Genomic DNA, 8,911 nt, shown 5'->3' with positions numbered 1-8,911 from the left:
ACGCGCCGCATGCTCACGTCTCGCCATGTGCGCTTCCACGAGTCGATCTTCCCCTTCGCCACACAACCCACAGTTAACCCCGCCGCTCCACCACCGCCTGCGTTTGCTCCTCCCGTTTTGCAGGTTCCTATGGGTGAGCGGCGCCTCCGTAATCGCGCGCTGTGCTCTTCTCCACGCATGGCAGCTGGCTCGTCGCCGGTGCGCTCCACGTCGAGTGCCTCGCGCGCGCATGCCGCGCGTTCAAACTCGCCCGCTGGATCTCCATCGGACGGCTCGGGCGCGGACCCACGCCCCCTCGCCATGCAGTCACATAGGAGCGCTGACCTGTCGAGCGCTGCCTCGACCTCGCGCTCCCGCCTCCCCGCCATGCAGTCGCTGGGGGGCGTTGATCCTTCGATCGACGGCTCGGCTGCAACCTCCTGCTCCACCAGCGCCTCGCCTGCCTCCCCAGTGCGCTCTTCGTCGTCTTCCTCGCCCGCGGCTTCTCCTCCGGCCGCTCCTCCTGCAGCGCCCCGGCGGATGGTCACGCGCGCGCAGACTGGCGTCTTCCGCCCCAATCCGCGCTACCACAACAGCCTCGCCGCCACTACAAGCACGTCCGGCGAGGTTTCGCGGGTCCCTGCCTCCGTAGGCGTCGCCGTCCGCGACCCCAACTGGCTCGCCGCCATGCGTGATGAGTTCACCGCCCTTGTGCGCAACCGCACCTGGGAGCTCGTGCCACATCCGCCCGGCGCCAACCTCATCACCGGCAAATGGGTCTTCAAGCACAAGTACAACGCCGACGGCTCCCTCGAGCGCTACAAGGCCCGCTGGGTTGTGCGAGGATTTCGCCAGCGCGCCGGCGTCGACTACGGCGAGACCTTCTCGCCGGTCGTCAAGCCCGCTACCATCCGCACCGTGCTCACCCTGGCTGCCTCGCGCGGCTGGCCAGTTCATCAGCTTGATGTATCCAATGCATTCCTCCACGGTATGCTGGATGAGGAGGTCTTCTGCCTTCAGCCCGCTGGCTTCGTCGACGCCGATCGCCCACACCACGTCTGCCGCCTCTCCAAGTCCCTCTTCGGCTTGAAGCAAGCGCCGCGCGCGTGGTTCCTTCGGTTTGCTGGCTTCCTCAAGACCATCGGCTTCGTCGCCACGCGGTCCGACTCTTCGCTCTTCGTTCGACGCCACGACTGCGACACTGCCCTTCTTCTTCTCTACGTCGACGACATCGTGCTCACGGCGTCATCTGTCGCCGCCCTTCGCCACGTCGTCGCCCAGCTTACCGCTGAGTTCGCCATGAAGGATCTCGGGGCGCTTCACTTCTTCCTCGGCATCCGCGTCACGCGCACGCTGGCCGACTTCTTCCTCTGTCAGCAGTAGTATGCCGCCGATATCCTGGACCGCGCTGGCATGGACACTTGTCGGCCATCGCCCACGCCGATCGACACGAAGAGCAAGCTGCCCACCGCCGATGGGCCTCGTGTCGACGACCCCTCCGCCTACCGCAGCATCGCCGGCGCCCTGCAGTACCTAACGATCACACGGCCCGAGCTCGCCTACGCCGTCCAACAGATCTTCTTGCATATGCACGATCCCCGGGAGTGCCATCTCGGGTTGATCAAGCGTGTGCTGCGGTACATGCGCGGCACGCCGGCGCTCGGGCTCCATCTGCGCGCCTCGCGTACTCTGGACCTGCGCGCGTTCACGGACGCGGACCGGGCGGGCTGTCCAGACACCCGTCGCTCTACCTCCGGATTCTGCATCTACCTCGGTGACGCGCTTGTCTCCTGGTCGTCCAAACGCCAGGCCGTCGTCTCTCGCTCCAGTGCAGAGGCCGAGTACCTCGGTGTCGCCAACGCCGTCGCTGAATGCATCTAGCTCCGGCAGCTCCTCGGCGAGCTCTTCTGCCCCGTCGACAAGGCCACGCTCGTCTACTGCGACAATGTGTCAGCCGTGTACCTGTCTGCCAATCCAGTACATCACCGCCGCACGAAGCACGTCGAGCTTGACATCCTCTTTGTCCGCGAACGGGTGGCGCTCGGCGAGTTCCGTGTTCTTCACATCCCCACTCGCCAACAGCTCGCTGATACCATGACCAAAGGTCTGTCGACGGAAGTTTTCTCTGAATTCCGGTCCAGTCTTTGCGTCGCTGGTACCGACGTCACGACTGCAAGGGGTGTTAGACTAGGTAGTTCTATACCGTATGCACCTTGTATAGCTCGCCATACGGTATACTACGGATCGTGCAACAGTTGTATAGCTAGTGGTGCACGTCCTGAGGTAGTGGCATACCCACGATCTTGGCTCGGCTGATGACAGCAACCTGTACTTAAACCCAGCCTCTGAGCATAATCGATGTGTGTTGAATCCCAATCTTTCTCCTCTCCTCAACACTCTGCCTGGTTGATCCTCGGGGAACTAGCTAGTCCATAGTTTTGGGCTAACATCGCCCAGCAAGCAGTCAGGGAGAAGGCTGATACGGTCCTCGTCGGGCACCTCCATCGATCTGATTGACAGGCACAGGATCGCACAGTTTCCTTCTGGATGAAATTTTGGTGATTTCCTGCCTCTCAATTCCCTTTCTTATATGTTTTTTGACACTAGTCGCCTCTGCGTTCTATGGGGGAACACTTATTGGCTTACCAAGATTAAATAAAATTTGTCATGTGTATTTGGTAAGCACGTGTTAGTTACCAAATAAACATGATTTTACTTGGTATAAGTCAATAAAACATGGGATGGTTAGGCGGTTACCTTTTTAGAATAAGTTGATGAAAAAAAACCGGTTTCGCTATTTTAGATACCTGAAACTTTCCCTTGCGCCAGTCCTTTTTTTTTTATAGTTCATCCCGAGCTTCATACCCATGGCCTCACGGGTTGCTCAACAGAAAAAAAAACATGGCCTCACGGGAGTAATTTAGCAGTCATGGCGCCACTGCAAGTCCACACAAAGTGGCAATCCATGGTCCACAATGATGCACCGATGAAGCAGGAAGAAGAGATGAAGCTAGAAAACTGCACTTCTTCTTGCCTTCAGTTTCTGAAAAAAAAGGCACAACACAATCGTCTGTTATATTTTTGCCACGGCAATGCTAGCTGCATTTCACACCATTGATACAGCAGGGAGCCTCCTCTTTGATAAAACGAGATTAAAGGGGGGCCTCCAAGACGGCCTGAAACTTAATTGGACAAAAGCGAGTAGTGGGGTAAGAACTGCAAGACGGCGACAAAGGGGGGCCTCCTCTTTGATATGAGCAACCACCTGAACAATAAGCATCTGGTTTCCATGATAGTTCAGTAGGAAAATTATGCAGCCACTCCAGTTTTTGTACGTGATGGTACATCAAGATTGCACATAACATGCCTTACCTTAGCCTTTGCTCTCGTGCAGGTCATATCCTTTTTGCAGGTGTACATGCGAAATAAGCATCAGTTTCTTCTGTTTCAAGAAAACATGCTTGTTCTGATGCATGTCATATTATTCAGAATTTCAGATAAGGAAACAAATTGAGACAAGAAAAGAACAAGCACTGTGGTGCATCTTCACCCACAGAATTTTTTTTGTTACACAACTAAGAAGAAAAGGATTAAATCACACCGGGTCTCCCATAGTCCCATTCATCAGGGTGTCATCTTGGTTAGCAGAGTATTTAACAAAAAACTATCGCAATTCGTGAAACCGTGCCTAAAAGCTAGTACTTTACAAATTTGTGCGGAAAACTACCACTTTTGTTCTAATCTTTGCCTAAAAACTACCAAGTCAGAAAAGTGGCCGATTCAGATTGTTTAAGCGTGACTATAACATGCTGGGCCCACCCGTCGGGGCTGAAAAAGTCAACCCCGTTACTTTGAGTGTTAACATGTGGGGCCCAGCTCGCCCACAGCCGGCCCGGCGACACTACCCATACAAAGTGTTTGTAGAAATGTCCCAGTGAACACGTGGGTCCCATCTGTCATAACGGTCAACATAACGGTCAATCTAGCGGGGTTGACTATTATTATCATGTCAATGCTTATGTGTGGGCCAGCCCTGTCATAATCACGCTTAAACGAGTCGAATCGGCCACTTTTCTGACTCGTAGTTTTTAGGCAAAGATTAGAACAAAAGCATCTAGTTTCTTCTGTTTCAAGGAACCATGCTTGATGCATGTTATGTCATTCAGAATTTCAAAGGGAGATGGGACAATAACAATGACTGGCTGCAAGTGGTGTACAATAACCTGTGCAAAGCTTCGACAAGCAACAAGCACAATGGTGGACCTTTTCACTTTTTTTTTTCGTTAAGACAAGGTTAGGAAAACAATTAAGACTAATTTTTGCTTTGTGTTGGTTGGGGAGCGCCTGGCCTAGACAGTAGTGCAACGCCCAAGCAACACATGAAGGCCCCACTAGCAAGCTAGTGTGGTGGACCCTCCCCCATAAAAAATTAATTTAATATCATTGTGGGCACATGGCCCACATATCAAATATTAAACTGATAAGAACAGATACTACATTTGATCTTAGTCAAAAGGCCGAGAAAGGTATGCTTTGAACGTTGCCCTGGGTCTCCTTTTATAGCTCTCTTGGCTGACTGTCCTGCTTGCGCGGGCGTGGTGGGACTAAACAAGTTCAGTCATTAGAAAACCCTCCTCTGCGTTTCGCTCCTGGTGCTGTTGCTTCGGATTTTTGGCCCAGCTAAGCGATAGTAGCCCAGATGCCTCAACGGCCCAAAAATGTGGCTTACTCATACTCGTGGCCTGATCTGCCCTCTCTCAAATAAAAAACTCATGGCCTGACCGTGATAGTACATAATTTATAGCCAAAAGGACATGATTAATTAACTATAGCTCCCTTGTCTCCAAAAAGTTAACAAATGCTTTGCCTAAAAAAATATCGCTAGCACATGGCAGCTCATGGAAGGATTCATATTTTAACCTGGATTAGCAGCGTTTCCTAAATTAGTCTATTTGATTTATAATATAAAAAGCAAGTTTTTTTTTTCATTTGGGTGTGCAAGGATTTAACTTCAAGAACTTGATGAACCTTTGAAGGCTATTGAAACAACATCTAATCTACCGCAGTTAGCATTTTGTCAGAGAAGTATCTGCAATGTTCATGATGGTTACAGAGTACCACACATTCAACGATACTTTCTTTCTCTTCCTAGCTTGATCCATAACGAACCATTCTTTGGGGAAAAATTAAAGTGCAGCCCGCGTCAAGATAATATTTTCTGAATATTACAACAGAACTATACCCCGCAGGAATGCAACTCTGTATAACCGACTATACATGTTCATATGTCACCAAAAAAAACTATATATGTTCATTGTTCAGTGGCAAAAACAGCCAATGGCCTGTGTGACGATGTCGACTGAACTCTTGTCCCATAGGATTGCAGTCCTCCTAACTCTCTCACTATGGTAGGCGTCCAAGATTCCAACTTTGTTTCTTGTAAGCAGAGGATGGTGACCCAGTGTGCTTCTGCAAGCTCACGCACTGCAAATCTCTTCGCCGGCGAATTCAAACCCCTCACATACCGGCTCATTGTTGCACAGGTTGTGTTACTTGCTACTGAACTGAATACAGTACATAAAGCCGTCACTTGCAAAAAAAAAAAAAAAACAGAAGATCAACTCTAACAGCACATGAAACTTGAATGATAGGTTCTCTACCGAAGGAAAGCTATCTCATGCATTCATAGGCAAATTTGTTTTATAATGCTTCCAAGTGAAAATAAAGGTGGACCATTCTTGTCTTCTGCTTGTTTTTAATTTTTTTTAATTGATAATTTGCTTGATGAGGCAGCTAGTAACACTAAATTGCTTTCAGGTGAGTCCAAACAAATCTAACTGATTCATATTCATATAACTGTCCAAGACCAAAAGATTATTATATCACAAGAAAAAAAAGTTTCTTCAAGTCTTCTACTAGTTAACAAAAATTGTTTAGTTTGTATTGGTTGGGGTGCGCCTAGCCTAGGCAGTAATGCAACGCCCCAGCGGCACATGAGGGCCCCACTAGCAAGCTAGTGTGGTGGACCCTCCCCACAAAAAATAAATTTAATATTCTTGTAGGTACATGACCCACATATCAGATATTAAACTGATAAGAACATATACTACACTTGATCTTAGCCAAAAGACCAAAAAAGGTATGCTTTTGATTGCTGCCTCCGCCTCATTTTATAGCTATCTTGGCCTACTGTGCTGCTTGCACGGGCGAGGTGGGACTAACAAACTTGCGTTTGCGTTGCCTTGCCATTGCTCCCGTTTTGGACTTCTTGGCGCAACTAAAGGAATCAGAAGCCCAGATACTTGAACAGCCCAGCAATTATGCGGCTTAAGTCATAGTCATGGGCTGATCATCCTAGTACATCATTAGTTGTTAAGTGAAGTGTGTCACCAGTTCCAAAAGAAATAAAAAATTATTGCTGGCTCCTGCAGCTCATCCAAGAATTTGTATATGGTCAGCAACTTTTCCTAAATTGGTTTATTTAATTAGCATTGTCGCACTCACAGAGAAGTCTCAGCGTTGTTCCTGTCAGTTTAGTGTGCCGTATTCACAAGGTTACAGAGTGCCTACCCCGCAAAGAAAAAGGGTTACAGAGTGTCAGCCACTTCCTGCAGAATTTATTTGTTAGGCATAACAGTATTAGCAGCGATAATTTCTTTCTCCTCCTTGATCCAAACCGAACCAGTGTCCACGCTGATGAATGCATATACGCTGATGAATGCCTATGTTGCCATCAGCTGGGGACAGATTAAAGTGCAGCCCGCTGATGAACACCAATCGGAAGCAATCTACGCTGATGAACACCATGATTAACACATATTACTGCCGTGAGAAGACGAGATCGGCCTAAGGCATGCATCACCAAGGCAGTTGGTTACCTTGTTCGGGTTGGCACTCCAGCAGACAGTGCCGTTCAGGAGGGTCTGCCCAGTTCCGGCGTAACACCATCACATGCACGGAAGCTCACATGCGTCCAAGGTCCCCAACCTCCCCCGCATGCCTATTCTCCCCACATAGTGCCAGCTCCATCGCTTGCGCGCACAAGCAAGGGCTCCACTCCTCCCTCCGTGTATATAAGCAGCGGCATGGTTGCACCATCTTCTCAGAACCACACCGATCGAGCCAAGAAGTTTGCAGTGCGTGAGGGAGTGAGAGAATGGCGGGTGGCAAAGCCGCTCTCCTGGTGGCCCTGCTGTTCCTGAGCCTGGCCTTGGAGACCCAGCAGGCGGACAGCGGCGGGTATGACCCCGCCCCGACGCCGCTCACCACGTCCCACAGCAGCAGGAAGCCTCCCAGGCCGCGTCCGCATCCGCCGCGCCCTCGCCCTCGCCCTCGCCCCCGCCCACCTACACCTCCCACGCCAACGCCGCCCCCGTACACTCCGTCCCCTCCTGAGCCTGAACCTACGCCGCCCCCGTACACTCCGTCCCCTCCTGAGCCCACGCCGCCCCCATACGCCCCGGTCCCGATGCCATCTCCCTTCCTCGACCACGGCGCGGAAGCCGACTCCGCTGGCGTACAGGCTGCCGCTGACGCCGCCGACTACGAGGAGCCGCCATCGACGCCAGCCTACAAGCCCAATGTCTAGGGCTGTGACTGTGAGTCCCTGCCAAGTGCCAACGCTTGCAGGGCCATTCTCATCGGAGATCAAATACTAAATATGTAGTCTGAATAATAATGCAGATTGCTCCCCGTAGTTATGGTTACCCGCTGCTGATTCGTATTCCTCCAGAGTTAGCTTACTATCATGCATGTGGGTATTGCACTATTGTTACTGTTGTGGCCTTACTGTAAAACCCTTATCTACTGAAACTGTTGTGTGTCCTCCGCTGTTCAACTTCAACATGAGCATCAGTTTTTTCGCTGAGAATATGTGATGTTTGCATGTCGAAACAGTAAATACACAACCAAAGCTAGTTCTGCAGGATGCCCATGCCACGCTTGAACAAATGCGTGCGCTCAAGCTCTAGGTGCGCACATAAGCAAGCGCACCGTGGGGCTTGCTGACCATCCGATAAACGTTCATCCATTTATTTATCTCATCCCAACGAACGTTTTCCAAATTTACATTAATTGTCCACGTACGGCTAATGAAACTGTTATTCCCTGTGAATTTTAACTAATAGTGTTTGCGTGGGAGCTAGCCTACGCGAAGCATGTTTCTCTGCGCCGGTTTCATTTCAAAATGAATGTTCGTTTTCACAAGCCAGCACTAGTAGAAAAGGGGGTAATGGTCCAGGCAGGGTCAGCCCATTAGCCCCGGTTCAGTCCAGAACCGGGACCAATGGGGGCATTGGACCCGGTTCGTGAGCCCCGGAGGCCGGCCGGGCCACGTGGGCCATTGGTCCCGATTCGTCTGGACCTTTTGGTCCCGGTTGGAGGGACGAATCGGGACCAATGGTCCTCGCTCCTGGCCCATCATTATTGGTCTCGGTTGAAGGCATGAACCGGGACCAAAGGCTGTCCATTAGTCTCGGTTCAGGCCACCAACCGGGACTAAAGGTTGGTCCTCGTTGCGGCCAGAGTTTAGTCCCACCTCGCCAACCGAAGGGGGCTCACACCGGTTTATAAGCCCCTCCCTCTCTGCCTTGTTGAGCTCTTATCAAAATGAAAATAGATGCCCTTATACAGGGAATTTGACCTAAATTCATACTGAATTTCTCTGAAGTTAGTAGAAATTTATTATGAATTTAGGTTGAATTTTCTCTATAAGCGCATCTATGCTCATTTTTTTAGTAAAGTTAATCACAACTATTTTTTCTTCTATTTATTTCTGATTAGTTTTATATAGTTTTTTTTTCTTTTCTGCTATATTTATTTTTTCTTTTTATTTCTGAGTTGTAATAAGTCATTAAAAATAAGCATCTATGCTCATTTTTTTAGTAAAGTTAATCACAACTATTTTTTCTTCTACTTATTTCTGAGTTGTAAT

The 8,911-nt window shown here is 50.0% G+C and overlaps 2 non-coding genes across 2 annotated transcripts; both read right to left on the bottom strand.

The window, feature by feature from the left end:
* Nucleotides 1-4,312: 4,312 nt before the first annotated feature.
* On the bottom strand, nt 4,313-4,509 carry LOC119326881. Its single transcript, XR_005158243.1, has one exon. It is a non-coding gene; the product is annotated as a U2 spliceosomal RNA (small nuclear RNA).
* Nucleotides 4,510-5,926: 1,417 nt separating this feature from the next.
* Nucleotides 5,927-6,122, bottom strand: LOC119326885. Its single transcript, XR_005158247.1, has one exon. It is a non-coding gene; the product is annotated as a U2 spliceosomal RNA (small nuclear RNA).
* Between the last annotated feature and the right edge of the window lie 2,789 nt (nt 6,123-8,911).

The sequence above is a fragment of the Triticum dicoccoides genome, chromosome 6B, assembly GCF_002162155.2.
Source record: "Triticum dicoccoides isolate Atlit2015 ecotype Zavitan chromosome 6B, WEW_v2.0, whole genome shotgun sequence".
Classification (NCBI taxonomy): Eukaryota; Viridiplantae; Streptophyta; class Magnoliopsida; order Poales; family Poaceae; genus Triticum; species Triticum dicoccoides.
Note: the sequence above shows the minus strand (reverse complement) of the source record. Positions and strands in the feature narration are given on the sequence as shown.